Here is a 16,896-nt window from a genome sequence, read left to right on the forward strand (position 1 = left end):
CAATGTGAATATTCTAAAATTATATTTTAGTGGTTGAAGAAAGTTTTGGAACAAACTCTGGCATTTTGACTTTACACAATGGTAGAAAAATAAAACTCTGAAATGAGCTGTGGTTGTCTGATCATTTGTTCAATCACATTGAGTGACAGATTAATGGAGTGATTTGATGTGACAGTGTCACCATCTTGATCCAGCGTCTCAGTGATGCCTCTACTACTCTTCTCCTTTCCCACAAGTCAGAGTGGGAGATTCATGTTAAACAGGGCGCCAGGGAATTTCTGGCAGACACCACAAGATAATGTGACGAAGAGATGTACTGGAGCCCTCCGTGTCACTTCAGGCTGTTTTTGAGCACCATATGCCGAAAACCCTTCTGTTCATCAAAACCACCCAGAGTACACAAACTTTTGGAAGCCTGATTTCACCCTACCTCCCAGTCACAACTATGTGAACAGTTTGATCATATCTATGCCATCCTATAGCATCAATAATTATTTCATACCCTGGACTCTTACCAACCTAAGCCCTGCCATCATTTGACAAGTGAGAAAGAGAGAGAGACAGAACACAAAGAAAACAGAGGGAGAGAGAGATGCCTCTGGTTTGAGGAAACCCCATTTCCAATGTCACCGTCTGTATAAGATGTCAGTCAATGCACCTGAACCAGTCAGCCTGTCAAAGTTCCTGTCAGAGTGCCTGAATGTCAGAGAAGCAGATGGAGAGGTTACAAAGGCTCGTTTAGACTTGAGACTGATGGAACACGGTTTCAGGGTAAGAACTATCAACTCAAATTCTGATTGAGGATATAGGGCTGGGCAGGTATTAGAAGTCTAAATTAAGCTGAAGAAATGGACTAAGAGTACAATAACAGTATGTTAGTAGGAATCATAAAAAGAGAAAATTATATTTTTCTGTTTAAAAGTTAAAAAACCTATCCAATGTTCCAGGTTTTGCTTTATTTTCTCTGATAATTTACAATAGAACAAATTATTAAATGTATTAAAACAATTTATTACAAATGTCTAACATGTATAGTCTAATTTGTATCGAAACAGATAACAAAATAATTTAATAAACAGCTTAAATTGAAGTTAAAAACACACTGGTGTTTTAACATTAAAACAACACATTGTTTTAATACATTTAATAATTTACAATAGAACAAATTATTAAATGTATTAAAACAATTTATTACAAATGTCTAACATGTATAGTCTAATTTGTATCGCAACAGATAACAAAATAATTTAATAAACAGCTTAAATTGAAGTTAAAAACACACTGGCTTTTTATGTCCAAAGGAAATCATGCATGAGAGCGGGCGCGCGCAACGTGCTTGCGCGCAAGTCAATCATCCTTCGACTTTTGTGAACGTCAGAAATGCCTCTCGTCAGTGTGCAACCATCCGTCATGCTTCCCCTTCAGTTTTATACGCCGTAGCATCCCTCAGACAAGGTCGTGCACTTTTGCCTTTCCCTGCGAGAAACATCCGAAAAAGTGGCGTGGGTCAAATCCGTGCAAGCAGTCATTGTGCCCCAGCCTCCCCGCGAGGACGGAGAGGAGATGCGGACACCGCTTGAAATCGTAGTAATTTATTTTTGACAGTTAGTAGGATGGATAGGTCGCACGTGTGCAATGAAGTGGGTGACTTTAGGCGCGCGATTAAAAATGACAATTCAAGCGCGAGAGAATAATTCGCCAGGTAAATACGGGCACGAGACTATAGCTCTCGCTAGACGCGCGAAAATGAACTCAACGGTGAGCGAGTATCGGCAGTGATTTCTTCGAAATGACTGAATTCATCCAACTGAATTTATGAACAGAACGACAGATGGCAAATGAATATTAACAACACTCACAACAATACGTCGTAAAATAGCGCTTGTTACCGAACAGCATGTTAAAATCGGGTAATTTCAGTCACGCTCTGAGGTCTCGTGAAGGGTTCAACGGTGACAAGACAGAAGCGAAGGCGAGTTCAACAACGGAGGACTTGGGCAGCGATTAAAATACTGGGACCTTCCGTCATTTCGGCATCCTTCTCCATAAAGTAATCATCACAGACTCGCAGAGCGGTAAGAATCATATTTCAGCCATATTTGAATTTTAATAGCAAGATAATGTGTGTGGAGAAACAGCACGTGCGCGTGAATGACAGAACTGAAGCGCGTTACTACATTTTGACGAGGTTATGATGAATATCAAGAAATTATATACTATATAGGCTACTTTAATGAAGGACAATTAAAAATGTACTTTTGTGTGAAACGCAGCGCATTGATAGTGTGGTTACCACTGTAAAAAAAAAAAAATATCGCCAATAATGACACTATTACCCACGGGTTTGGTTTAAGGTTTTGTTGCTGACAGAATCAAAACGGCATTACAGACTTAACAGTTTCTGTTTTGCACTGGTTTTGCTTGGTCTTAAGAGAGTGAAAGCTGAAATTGTGGATTTAGTTGAGATTTTAGTAAATGTTTTATCTGGTGCCGTTGTGCACAGTTAAGTATAACGTTACGCGAGGAGATGGTCATGTTTCTACTTTATATAGCCTTCATAATTTATGTATTTAAAAGCCTATGTATTGATGACTGAGCTTAAAGTAGTTAAACTCTTATACTAACTTGTTAATGAGACAACAACATCATATATTTTCTCTTCTACCTTTCTCTTGTTCTTTCTTTTTGTTTTTTATTCCTTTAATAAATAAGCACAACAACAGCTGAATTAAAAATAAAAGAAGTTATGATTGAAGAAAGAGGAAGATACTTGTTAAAGTTAGCCTCAAAGCAGAGATTTCCAGGAAAGTCCCTCCTTCATGTCTATGCTTTTCAGAATATATTTTGGGAATAAAAACATCTTTGGGTCACATTTTAGTTTAGGGTCTAATTCTCTATTAACTATTAACTATTAACTACGACTTTTGCCTCAAATAAACCCCTAATTACTGCATATAAATAGTAAGATAGTTGTTAAGTTTAGGTATTGGGTATAAGGATGTTGATTATGGTCATGCAGAATAAGGCATTAATATTTGCTTATTAGTACTAATAAACGGCCAATAAGCAACTAGTTAGTAGTGAGGATTGGACCCTAACCTAAAGTGTTATCCATCTTTGTTTTGGAGAGGATTGCATTTTTTTTGTGACCAGATAGTTTTATTCATTGTTTGGTCCGGGTCTGTCTGTTTAACGTCTTTAAGAGGACACCATGTTTTTCAGTTAAATGTTCACTGTACAGTGCTGTTGCTCCACAGCAACAAGCCTTGAAGGTATTTGTCACAGTTATGCACCAAAACATCTGATTAAAGCAATTAGCTGATATTAGAGCATGAAAAGTATTTAATTAGCAGAGGTGGAGTGGTGGTGCGTAAAGTCACAAAATACCTCTAGCATTTATTTAATGTATTTTTTCTACTATATTATTTTAAAACAGCTGTTAATAGGATTTAGTGCAGCTGTTTATTCAATTGTTAAAATTCACATCAGGCAGATTGTAATGTGTCATAGACAATCCATCTATAACTGTCGGTCATCTTAAAACCATCAAAAACACATGTTTTTATCTGATACTGAAGTAGCCAATATAGATAGGCCTACTTTTTGATTTTTAATCATTCACTTCACTCCAAATTTGCCCAGTGATGGATTTATGGCTCTTAAAAAAGCTTTCATACTTTGATAATGCCGTGTTAAAGGTGTCCGTGAGTTTTGAAAAATCATATCCAAAAATAATATATTTATATATTCTTATTTTAAATGTTTTAATTGATAAAGGTCAGATTCAAATTAAACTCTTTTTACCATGCCTTAAATTAATCATTTATTTTTGTTACTTTAAAATATCTTTTATGTACAGATTTGACTTTCCACCTGTAACAGACCTACACTTTTAATTTTAAACAATGAAAATCTCTTTAATTGCAAGATTAAAAAACTTTAATTGCAAGATTAAAACTAATCAAAGAGTGCTATAAACAAACAATTTTGCTCCTAATAACAAAAAAAGTGCCAATAGTTTAAGAAACGCCTGTTTATTAAATATATTTTATAAGTTTTCCATTTAAAGATTGTATCTAATAAATAACATAATGAATAATTATCATTTTTAAATTCAAACATTTCTGAATTTTGTGTGTGTTCTGCGTACAGACACAATGCATTATGCCATGTCAAGACACCCTCTCCCACACACACATCCATCATATTTTATGTTCTTTGTTTTCTATTTTTCTCTTTTTCATCCCAAGTCTACCAGGATGACCTGGGTGTGAGACAACCGTGTTTCTATGTGACTTATTACACGCATACACAGAGTAGATGTTTGGACTTTACTGTAGAAAGAAAAATAGTAAAGAAAGGGATGGAAATTGCACTTTGCCTGGGTAAAAGAGTGATGAGGAGCACATTCTGTCTGGCATGCAATTACACACACGCTCATGCACACTCTAGTCCAGGAGTCTGATCTGAGGAACCTGGCCTGTGTACAGCTTTCTAATGTGAACATACACACGCATAAAGAGACAAAACAGACTGCTTCGTTCCGGCTGGTCAAGGCCAGTTTTGACCACCCAGATCGAGGCGGCATCAGATATATGGGGAGGCTCTGAAGCCTCTCAGCAAGTCTGTTACAAAGTCAGTGTCAATCTATCATCCATATGGAGATTAAAATGAACGATGGCGAACCGATATGTAGTATGGTTATCAGGCCCTCTTCTTGTAACATTTGATCACCACAGTCTAAGCAAAACCTGACCCATCCACACACTATAAAGAGAATCTGTAATGTATTATGTGAGTTTTTGTGTGCACACTGTTTTCTACATAGGAGTGCTGTACTTATCATCATGGTGATTCATAATGACTCCATCATTCTGTCTGATGCACACACACACCATAGACGCAGCATGTTTTTTTGTGTGTGTGTAGTTATAGATCCTCTGTGACATTCCCAGTGGGAAGGAGTCTCATGTGATTCTTTTCTTCCACTCAGCTCAGTGCCGAAGTGAACCTTTGCCATCCAAAACACACACAGACACACACGTGAGTGTGCATTCTCAGCTTCTGTGGCTGAGTGAGTAAATCTGCAGTCAGTATTAATGCTATGTGACAGCAAGGGATGACTGCAAAGACAGGACACACTGAGACAACCGAGGCCACGTAAAACACACACACACACACACACACACAAACACAAGCCATCCTGATTTACAGCTTTCCCTCCCATGGCCTGCCCAATATCATCTCTTTCAAATCTTTCTCTTTCTCATACACAAGTCTCTGTGGTGACACAACCTGTTTCAAAGACAAGTACATGTGCTCTGTTGACCCAGCCAGGTCTGGGTCCTGTCAAAAAGAGATAGTGAAATACAGAGTAAGAAAAAGCTTACTGAACCAGTGTTAATTTTTTCACTGACTTATTAAACATAAATAAACAAAAACTATGATGAAAATCTAGTGACATTTTTGTCAACTAATAAAAATGAGGCAATAATGTTAGGGAGGGACGATTTGGGAAGTGATCCAGTCAGAACTGATGTCCTGCGTTGTAGATGCGCACATTTGAATTGTAAACCCATGTACCCAGCGGGACATAAGTCGGCATACACTCAAAAATGTAAACGTCTGGGAGAAAGAGAAGAGCAGACATATGGATAAATCTGAAAAAGCGTGATGATGTGACAGAAAGCCGCCTCTCAGCACACGAGTTGAGAATTGAGCTCTCGTTCGCGCATAAACAGACAAATATGCAGAAAATTATGTCAAAATGTCTATTTTGGCGAGTATTCACTTAAACGCAGTCAGTTAAGGAAACGTGAACATCGGATATGTATCAGTGTATTGGATCCTTGCATTCAGCCTTAAAGTGACAGCAGTCTAATAAACCTGCTGCTGTCATTGATGTTAATCAAATAACAAAAGAAAAAGAAAAGGATTAATCTATATTTAATTTATATATATAAACATGTACTACTAAATAAATATCTACTTTAAAGAATAAACAATTTTGTAATGCAAGTTGTTATAAAGAATGCATATATCCTTAGTAATTGAAAAGACAAATTAATTCATACATTTTAAGATAAATAAAGTCATGTTATATGCCAGCAGTTAAATCTATGTCTGCATTGCATGTTGAAACCTTAATATCGTTCATATTAACAGGTTAATAGATGTTTTCTCTAGGAGTAGCCTATATCATGAGTTTGGACATTTTAGAGAAATGCTTAATTGATGCATTGCAGTTTAACTAAACCCTTTAGATTTTAGTCAACTAAATCTACTGTAGATTTAGTTGACTAAAATCATGTGATATTTACTCGACTAAAACTAGACTAAAACAATTCAGATGGCTATAAAATGACTAAAACTAAAAAGCATTTTAGTCAAAAGACCATGACTAAAACCAAATCAAAATTTCCTGTCAAATTTAACACTGTGCTTATGAAATATAAGAGGTTGCCGACTCTGTTCTCCATTTCTTCCTCTCTGTCTCTCTTGCTTGGGTGATATGAGTGTAGAGCAGAGGCGTAGATCGCATGTCCAACTGGAGAAGAAACAACCAGGACATTTTATGATACTGACAGTTATAGTGACAGTTTGATATATTCCCAAAATGTTCCCCCAGGATATGCACCCTGTTAGTGAGTTATTTTAACACAATCCATCTGAAGTGTTTGCAGTGCTTCTGTAAGTACAGTACCATATTGAATTAATTTATTTAAAAATTACAGTTATTTAAATTATTTATTTATTTATTTAATGTTATAATAATTAAAACAATTTTGAGAGTTTGACATCTGATTTGAATGTGATGGGGAAAATGTTCCATTCGAAAAAGTACATAAGGACTGACAAGAAGGATGGGTGCTATTTAAAAAAAAAAATATTATTTACATGCATTTAATTTATTTAAAAAAAATATGAAATAGTAAAATATTAATTAATTGTTAATATAATACTCATATAAAATGTGAAGTTTAATATTATAAATGCAAATCTAAAATTATACTCTTTTTGTTGGGTTGTCTCTGCTGGCTGCAAGCAACAACAAAAAAAGAAGAAAAAAAACAAAAAAACATGAGGAGTGTATCCGATTCATGTTTAAATGACTTGTTTGTTCTGGTCCTGTTGCTAAATCAGACAATAAATCACAGTCATTGACTCAAATCAGTCTAAGAAATTACTTGCTGAATCCGTCAGTTGAATCAACATCCGACTCTGACTGGATGTTTATGACAACATAATAAAGGTACACATTCATTTGAACAAAAAAATAAATATAAAAACCTTATGTTTAAAATAATAATATTGTTTTGTTTAGTATGTACTTAACTGGGGCTGTTTCACTCAGTTAAGCAAATATAATGTGGGTAGTGTCAAAATGAAGATACACATGGATAGTATCTGGCTCTTCTAAGTAAATACTTCCTTAGAAGTGTTATGATAGTTGTGCTTTTACAACAGGAGTAAATTAACAAGGAAGTACAAAGAAGAAAAACAAGGCGTTCTTGCACTTTTTATTTCTTTTTATTTCATTTGCATCTGATCTGTTTCTCCTCTCTGTTCACCTCTAACTCCCCCTCAGTGATCCTGCCATGAGCACAGTGACAGACCCCTTGGTTGCATAATCAACATAAAACATGAGTCCTCCAACACAGGTCAAAAAGTATTAGACAGGGTGTGTATGTGTGTGCGAAAGAGTGATGTCCTTGTTTCCTGTCTTTTCCCCAAGTCATGTTCAGAGGGGGTATCGTTCACCCATGGCTGGGTTTCCATGGCCACAAGGCCCGAGCCAATCAGAGCGCAGGGCCACCATGTGCTCCAGACGAGGAAAAAGCCCGCCAGCGACACATATGCTAGCGTGCTAACGCTAACCCAGCATCTTTGCATTTGCTCTGCGGCTCTTCCTTCCTGGCCTTCTCTCTCATTTTGATCCCCTGTCCTTGAACCTTAAATCTCTCTTTAGTTTTAAATAGCTTGATGTATTTATAACAGTTATGGGTAGAAGTAGAGGTAAGGGGAAGGAGAGACAAGTGCCCCTCAGACAAACAAGCTTTAAATCAACCTTTAAAAATAGAAGAGGAGGTGAGATGCATTCCAAGGAGTTTCTCCTACTTACAAACTTTGTTGATTTATATTGTCTGACAGGGTGTTTATACTGTAAGAGTGTGTAAGGTAGAGAGGAAAGAGAGAAAAAGAAAACATTTGCTGGAGGATTTATTGCAACGTAGAGGGCAATTCTGAAAATATTTTTCTTGAGGCCAACAACTGAATTTTCCTATGGTTTAATGCACTCTAAACTGTAATGGAATTTCATTGTTTGACTTTGGAAATGATTGTGTCCATGGAAATGGAATTCCATTGTTAGAGTCTAATCTCCGTTTTTATGCAGCATGCTTTTCATTTATTATGGAATCATCTGCAGGTATGGGATTATGAGTCGTCAATGGAGGAACACATTGCTGCTGCTGCTCTCTCTCTCTCTCTCTTTCTCTCTCTCTCTCTCTCTCTCTCTCTCTCTCTCTCTCTCTCTCTCTAAAAATGCACACACAGACACACATTCTCGCACATACCTTGATCAAAGGCCTAAAGCTCAGATTTTGGAGAAATCCCCTCTATGGCAAGTCATCGTTTCCATGGAGACTGAAATATTTCTCATTCTAAGCTGTGCCTCACTTCATGGTACTATTGTGTGTTTCTTCTCTTCTTCTTTCCTTCTTCCTTTCACTGCCAAAAAAGGATTTTCTTACTCAGTATTTTTTTCTTGTTTTCCAGTACAAATATCTAAACATTCTTAATCAAGATACATTTACTTGAGAAGCAAAATTACTTATTTGATCAGAAATCAATACTTAATATCTTATCAAATGAGTTTATGCTTAAAACAGTAAAAAAAAATTATGCCATATGAGGTAAGAAAAACTGGTTTTCCCTTAGACTTAAGTTGCCTCTTTCCTCATGGACAGAAAAATGTTTAGATTTTTATACTGAAAAACCAGACAGTCTTCTTGGAAGCTTTTACATCTTCAAAGAAAAAAATCTGACAGGTCAAAACAAGGTTCAAATATGGATTATAAAAATGGATTTAAGCCATCCAAATATCACACACAGTTGAGAGATATTTTAGCATAAGAAGCTAAAAGTTTTAGGACACAATTATGGAGGCATAGAGAAAGGTACGGTAAAGCACACGCAGAATCGTTAATATGTCACAAAAGCAGATGCAGCACTAATATGCTTCAGCTGTGGATTAGATTTAGCAGTCAAGGTGCATGATGGCACACTAAGTTTATACATAATTCATGTTATTAAGAGTCAAATCTGTGAATGCTGGAGCCTACGAATTTGGGATTTGATGTGCTCTCATCTTTTACCTCCCTAAAGTGCAAAGAATAGTTTGAGACCTGAATTGTAGGTGTTATATTATGCAGTAAGTACAACGGTAGAAAGTAGCTGTAAATATTTTTGTCCTACTTCAACAGCTCCCAGTTAGCGTTCATGGCTTTGTGTTCAGGGGCATTCCTGCAGTACGTACTAGAAGATGATGACACCAGTAATGGTTCAGTGATTTCGAACAGTGACTACAGCTTGAGGTCAAGACAACAGCTAGTGTAGCTACACTGTTTACAACTGTGTTAAAGATGTTCTAGGGCCAAGCTGTGTATATATATATATATATATTAATGTCGACGTGCAAGGGAAAGTATTTCCAACAATGTGTCTAGAATATCGGGTTTTTGACCATACGGCCTACCGGAGAATTGTTGAGTGTTGTGTGTGTGTATTTGTTTTTATTTTGTTTTTTATCTGCAGGGGAGAATTTGATGTCAAACCCAGTGCAGTCTTGCTGAATTTGCCTTCAAAGGAAAACCGTGATTGTGAACCTTCACTAAATCTTTATTTCATTGTGAAATGGCGAACACAACCCTGTTTATAGCTGTAGTGCCAATGTCAACATAGCACGTAATGCAATCATTGCTTTAAAAATGTTTTGTACTTCACTAGCTAGGTACAGCTGAACACAAATTTTGATGTATTAATCAAAGACACATTTGAGATTCATGGTGTTTCAAGTGTAAGTGAAATCTTCCCACTTGTGATCTGATCAACTGAGACAGATGGTAATACCAGGAACCATAGAAAACAAGAAAGATATGAATGAAGAAATGCATGGGTGATAAGTAGAGGTCAGACCAAGAAAGAAGAGAGAGAGCGAGTCCATAAGGAGAGTAAAAGAGAGATAATGAGGTGAGCTGAGGTAATGTTGACAGTTCCCCTGAGTTATTTTACTCACTGATGAATTATGTGTGTATGTGTGTGTGTATAGCATTGTTTTCTGCATCGCTATTTAGTGGCAGTGCTGCTTCACAACAACGAAAATATATTACCAAGGTTGTTTGTTTGCAGTTGAATGTGATGAAATTTTAAGACTAGCTGAAGAAAAAATTATGCCAAGACAATAAGTTGACAACACTTCCTCATGTCTTTACTGGCTGCACACAAAAATACAGTGCTCAAACACAGTCTGATTCACACACGAATTACTCTTATCAGCCTTTTCTTTTACTGAATCATTCAAAAAGACCAATGACTTGTTGGTTTGTCAATCAGTCAAATGAATTACTTATTGAATCTTTTCAAAAGATTTATTTTTAGGCTGTATTTATTTGATCAAAAATACAGTAAACAATGGTAAAAGACTAGTAGTATTATTTTCTCTGCTGTTCACGCATGGTTTTATTGTTACATTTGAAATTATATAGAAATAGTATAACAAATATATAATGACTTGAGTAACTTGTTGATTGACTGCAACAGCAACATTTTTTTTTCTCCATTCTGTCTCATCAGCCTCGTTGGTCAAAAATTCACGGAGTGACAGAAATGGCTTCTCAGGTCAGTAGCCATTGTACAGTGCAGTTCTTGATAAACTTCCTCATTTATACTTGCAAATCAAAAGCTCAATTTGTTTTTACGGATCATTTGTTTACATCATTCTGTATGCAAAATATATAGGCATAATGTTGTAATCCAAAAAGAAAAAAAAGCTAATGATCTCATCATTTGAGAGAACACTGAGCTGTAGGGATTTAATCCTGTGGCTCTGAGCATAGATATTTGGTCATTATAACAAGCAATTTAAACTAAATCTGTCATTAGGAGGTGATGGATCTTAAACAATGTCTAATGCTTGCTTGTGCATCATTACAAGAAGATTATATTGTATTAATTATTATATTTATCATATTAGTACCTTCAGACAACAACGTGGTTTCCACATTCTGGCTTGTGTGTGTAAGTGTGTTTGTGTAACCGGTAACGATTATCGCTTTGATTCTCATCAATTTAACAGCAGTCTAATAAAGACAAGAGCTCCAGAAATGACAGAAATCAATACCATAATCTCTCTAAGTGTTTGTGTGTGTGTGTACACAAATTTATCAATTTCAATTGATATCAATTTTGATATTGCACAGTCATGACTCATGAGGCATTTTTACTTTTCTTTTTAGCAGCGTATACTCCACCACATCATTAAGCAGGACCTGTGTGTTAGTGTAAGCATATTTACTGTGTGCATAGGCTACATGTTTTAGAATTAATATTACATTCTACACATAATGAACCAATTTTTTACATTGCAGGGCAAGCTAGCACTATGTCAGAGTCTCATAGACTCATAAGAGTACAGTACCTGTCTATGGTTGCTGAATAATGATCAGAGAGGCAGAATGGAGGTCAGGGTGAAGCAGCAGATGATAATGGACATCTAGTGAGATAGGGATGATGAAGGCAAAGGACGTGAGCAGGGTGCCAAATGCAGGTAAAAATTGTCTTTGGCAATGAAGTACAATAGTGACTTTTCACCTCAGCAGGCTCCAATCGTACATTTACATGGTGGAAGTCATATTGTAAGAATCAGAAGAATTACAAGTCTCAGTTAAGACATTTATGATGTTAGGAAAGATTTGTATTTTAAAAAAACTTTCTATTCATCAAAGAATCCTAAAAAAGTTCATGGTTTCCACAAAACATTAATCAGCACAACTGTTTTCAATATTGATTATAATAAGAAATGTTTCTTGAGCATAAAATCAGCATATTAGACTGATTTCTGAAGGGCCGTGTGTAATGTCTACTGAATATTCAGCTTTGCCAAAACAATAATAAATTATATTTTAAAAAATATATTACAATGGAAAATAGTTATTTTAAACAGCAATATTGTTAAATATTATTACAGTTTCATCAACTTAATGTAGCCTTGTTGAGCGTAAGAGACTTCAAAAACATTAAAATACCTTACTGACCCCAAACTTTTGTTTATAAACCTGCCAATGATAAATGAATTATGTTTTACCGGGTGTAAAGGGGTGTGCGATTTTGAGTAGATTTTGTCTGAACTTTTGTTTTGCTGCACATCTCAGCTCTTTTTTTATTCATTTCATTCATCAATTCATATTTTTTGCTGAACTGCACACCTTCTTGAGATGTGCTTACACTGGTCATTCACTGTATCATCAATAGGTGCCTGTCATGAAACTGGAAAAAGTGGGTGAAGGGCTCTTTATCAGAGTTTTGGAGAAAGTGTGTTTAATTTGATTTACACTGTTCTGCTGTGAAGTTACCAATCCTGCAAACATGCTTTGCATAACCCCCAAAAATCCTCTTAGATGGAAAAGATGGTGAAGGCGAGAGGAAGAGGATGGATGAAGTTAACAGTGACACACAGGCGCAGATGAACAGATGAATAAGGGACGAGGGAGAGCTGAGAGAAAGAAGGGATTGGGGGAAGGGTTGCTGGGGAGATTAATCCCGTTCACCCTTTTACATAGACACATACAGTACATACAGTCTGTGATCCATTTTTCTAACAGTTCTCTTTTAAGATGAAGCATAAATGTGTGCATGCATGGTGCACGTGTGTGTGTGTGAGGATTATAGATGTAAAATAATGGCCTTTTCTGTGAAACGTACATGATTGTGAGCAGTATTGTGTATGCAAATGGCTGTAGCGTGTGTCTATTCAGAGCAGTCTGTCTCTCTTCCCCCAAGTCATTTACAATTTCTGCATGGTTTGATGAATAAGCTCCAGTGTTTGTGTGGACGTGTGTGTTTATATAGATAGATGAGAGAGAGAGAGAGCTTTGGGTTGACCTCCGTTTTAAATATACACCGTTATCTTCAACCATGCTCTGTCCTCTCTGTGTTTAAATATGACATCTCTGCAGGCCACTTTTTTTCTTTTTTCATCACAGTACATTACCATTCATAGAAATGCTGGGCAATATTATTATTGCATTCATTTATAAAATGCTTCTCTGGAGCACTTGTGCTGGCATTCTCTTCTTGCCTCTGGATTCCCTCTGTCACCTCACTGCTGTCTTACAAATGGACTCATCTGAAGGAGAGAGCTACAAAAACTGCCTGGATGCATTGTGTGTGTATGTGTGTTTTCTGTTAAATAATGTGAATTATGCCATTTAAATCTTCTGCCTGAAGGAGCTCAACTGTAAAGAGCACACTGCCTTAGCTAGGCTTTCCAAAAACGCACACTTATTCACACACATCACACGTGTACACACTTGCACTTTCTAGTGTAATAGTTGTGAAGCTTGTTATTTTGAACCACAAGCCCACTACTGCTCTCATTGCTTTGCTGTACAGATTTGTTGTTGGATTGTTGTGGTTCCCAATGGACCCATTGCTTTGAGACAGGAAGTACTGTGAAAAAAATGGACCCTTTGCTGTGTGAGAAAAGTAAATACACGACCGTTCAAAATAATGTTTTGTAATAATTTAGTTTGTTAATGTTGTGAAAAAATATATCATCAATGTTTAAAACAGTTGTGTGGCTTAATATTTTTGTGAAAACAAATTCTGGATTATTTGATGAATTACTGCCACTTTTTAATTTAATGCATCCTTGCTGAATAAAATCGTTTCTTCTGACTCAAACATTTTAACAGTAGTTTACGTCAAATTTAAAATGACAAAACTGAAATAGGAAAATATTTATGCATGTCACATTTCACGAAGAATCCAATTGGTTTAATTAAAATAAATTAATGCAAAATGGAGAGAATAAAAAGTTGCATTTTTATTGTTACTTTTTGAAAGAAACAGTCCTAATTTTAAGTTAGACATAATATCTTGTGCACTGAGTGAGTCAGTTGTCAACTCACTGAGTTAATTATGATTCAGACCAGTGATGCTCTTGAGTTTAGATTCGGGCAAATTTCTTACGAAGAGCCAGCCTCAAATCACTATTCACTCGTATATTTATTTATCTTGCACTTAGCCAGAACAAAGTGATAGAAGGATGTGTTGATTTCTTTTCATTACTTTGTGGCTCCTTCTTTCTCTGATGTCACATCCTGTCTCTGCAAATTCTCAGCACAGCTTTATGCCCCATGTGTGATTTTCATCTAGCATCTCTTTCCAGGTAACGGCACTCCATTCACATAGTTGTGCAATGATACATTATACACTTCCAGCTTCCCCCAGAGCTTCAGCAGGACATGCCAGTCTGTCTGTTTAATTAACAGTGTCTCTGAGGGGATTCAGCATATTAGACATACAGCAGTTGAACACAAACGCACCAGAAATGTGTAAACGCTGGTGTGTGTGACTCCCGTAGGGGATCACTAATCACTTTACCCTAACATTAGCTAAAACTGAGCAGATGTTCCCCCAACAAAAGATCTTGAGTTATCCTTAATGAGAGCATCCACTGCAACACCTCTCACTTCTTATCTGCGGCCCTCTCTTTAATGAAAAATTTACAGATAGTCGCAAATGAACATCTTCACCCAAACAGGCAGATTAATGAGTCACTAAATTTCTAGATATAGGTATATTTTCTTCAAGTGTGACTCTAAATTTGGACCACACAGCCTCAAGCATCACAGAATCTCTATCTTCCTCGACATGCGTTCTTCTACATCTTTTTCTCTTCATTTAGTGCATTGTACCCTCCTGCCAGTTCTCTTTATCTCACCTTTTCAGCCTGCCTACCCCTCCCTTCACACTTGTGCTCAATATATCTCTCCTTTCATTCTCTCACTCTCTCTCCCGATAACACCTTTATAATTTCATCTCCTATATGTATATTTTTTGCCTAAAAGCCTATCAGTAATCAAAGTTGTCAGGGTGTCAGTATGAAAAACATACTTTAAAAAAAACACACATTTAGCTGACTCAAACTTTGCCATTTATGAGATGTTTTCATGATGTAATCAACAGCTATTCTTCCCCTGAAGGTGTTTTGATTACTCTTCTTCCTGCTATAGTCAACATGCACCTAATATATCACTTCATTTCATATTGGTAGGGAAGGCAATTTTCAGAGCGTCTAGCAATAGCAAGTTAGCTTTGAAAGCATGGGATCCCACCCTCCCTTCAGAGTGTCTCCAAAGCAACACCTTCTTCAAAACACATGAACGCACACAGCAGAGTCTGCAAAGCGTCACGAGACGCTAATTACTGTACCACCTGACTGCTGCAGATTCATTTCGGCGTTGATAGTGTTGACATAGAAACGCATCAATTTGAGTCACGAACCGCTTCAGGTACAGTATAACGTCATGGGTTTCCATCTCTTCCAAATTACAGTATGAATGCAGTCACTACTGCGCTGAGGAGGAATCTGACTGGTTCAGGAGGAACCTGACTGGTTGCAGTGTTCGGTGACTGACATTTCTCTAAAACTGCATAGCTACCCCTTTTCCACCAAGGCAGTGCTGGTGCCGGTTCGGAGCCGGTGCCTACTCGTGAACCAGTTCTTTGTGTTTCGATGGCCAAAGAACCGGTTCTCGGCCAGGAAAATTGGTTCCAAAGTGGCACCAACTCTTTGCTGGACTAGAACCATTCTTTTACCATGTCATGCTTACGTCTGGGGCTGGGGGCGGGGTTATTGTGACCAACAACTTGACGGGAAAGGTTGTGACCGCCATTGCTAAAAACACAGCGCTAGCTAGTAGAAAGAATGATTTAAGAAAGATGGATTCTAAATGTCTTCTTCTGACCCCAATATAGGATCGCAAAGCCAGGAGAAACATTTGCAGAAAGACGCTGTAGTCCGCCATTGTAATTGTTATGCTTGAAGTTGGCGCAAGCGTTTCTGGGAAAGCTAAGACGTATGGCAACGTACACAGTGACGTAACGACGCCATTTGCTGGGCTCTCTAGTCAATGGAAAAACAAACAGGTTCTGAGAAGGTTCGCAAGTTGAACCAACTTTGAACCAGCACCAGTTCCGAACAGAGGTATGTGTGGAGGTATGAAAATTCATATGTTGACTGGCAGGTAGGACATTGTACCATTGAACAAACATTTTATGGTTCTACGCCTTCCACAGACGATATATATATATATATATATAGAAATACATTTAGACCACTTAACTTTGTAATTGCGATCAGGATGTGAAGAGACCAGTATAACAAAAATGTTTCTGGAACAAATTTACTTTTTTACCATTTACTTCTTTTGAACTCATAAATAAATGTGGAGATGGCATGGCATCTTTGGCTTTTTAGAGTCATTTTTTGATGAGTTTTTAAAGGTTTAAAGATGACTGTGGTATATGACAAAGATTACTGCTTGCAACTGTGTGTTAAGCCTGGAACACACCAAGCCGACGGTCGGCCGTCGGGCAGTTTCCGTGCGTCGGCCGACTAAATCTTCTCAGTGTGTTCCGCACCGTGGGCTGAAATTGGAGAGGAGTGGAATAAAGAAAGTGTTTAGCAGGATTGATATTCAAAACGGTAAGCACGCGCTGCTTTGTTTACGGTGTGTGTATCTGCAGCCGGCAGCGTCGGTTTCCCTTTTTGAATGACGAATATAGACGAATATATCTGCAGAAATAGACAGTTGTCTCATTTACACGCAG

At 37.1% G+C, this 16,896-nt stretch overlaps 1 protein-coding gene across 1 annotated transcript in view; it reads left to right on the forward strand.

The window, feature by feature from the left end:
- The first annotated feature begins 1,340 nt into the window (after nt 1-1,340).
- The window catches only part of gjc1 (gap junction protein gamma 1), a 32,037-nt gene continuing 16,481 nt past the window's right edge, over nt 1,341-16,896 (forward strand). Inside the window, exon 1 of the mRNA XM_081371675.1 lies at nt 1,341-2,075. The gene's annotated coding sequence lies outside the window, so the exon portion shown is untranslated. The remainder of the gene's footprint in view (nt 2,076-16,896) is intronic.

Source organism: Scardinius erythrophthalmus (assembly GCF_964197995.2).
Source record: "Scardinius erythrophthalmus genome assembly, chromosome: 1".
NCBI lineage: Eukaryota > Metazoa > Chordata > Actinopteri > Cypriniformes > Leuciscidae > Scardinius > Scardinius erythrophthalmus.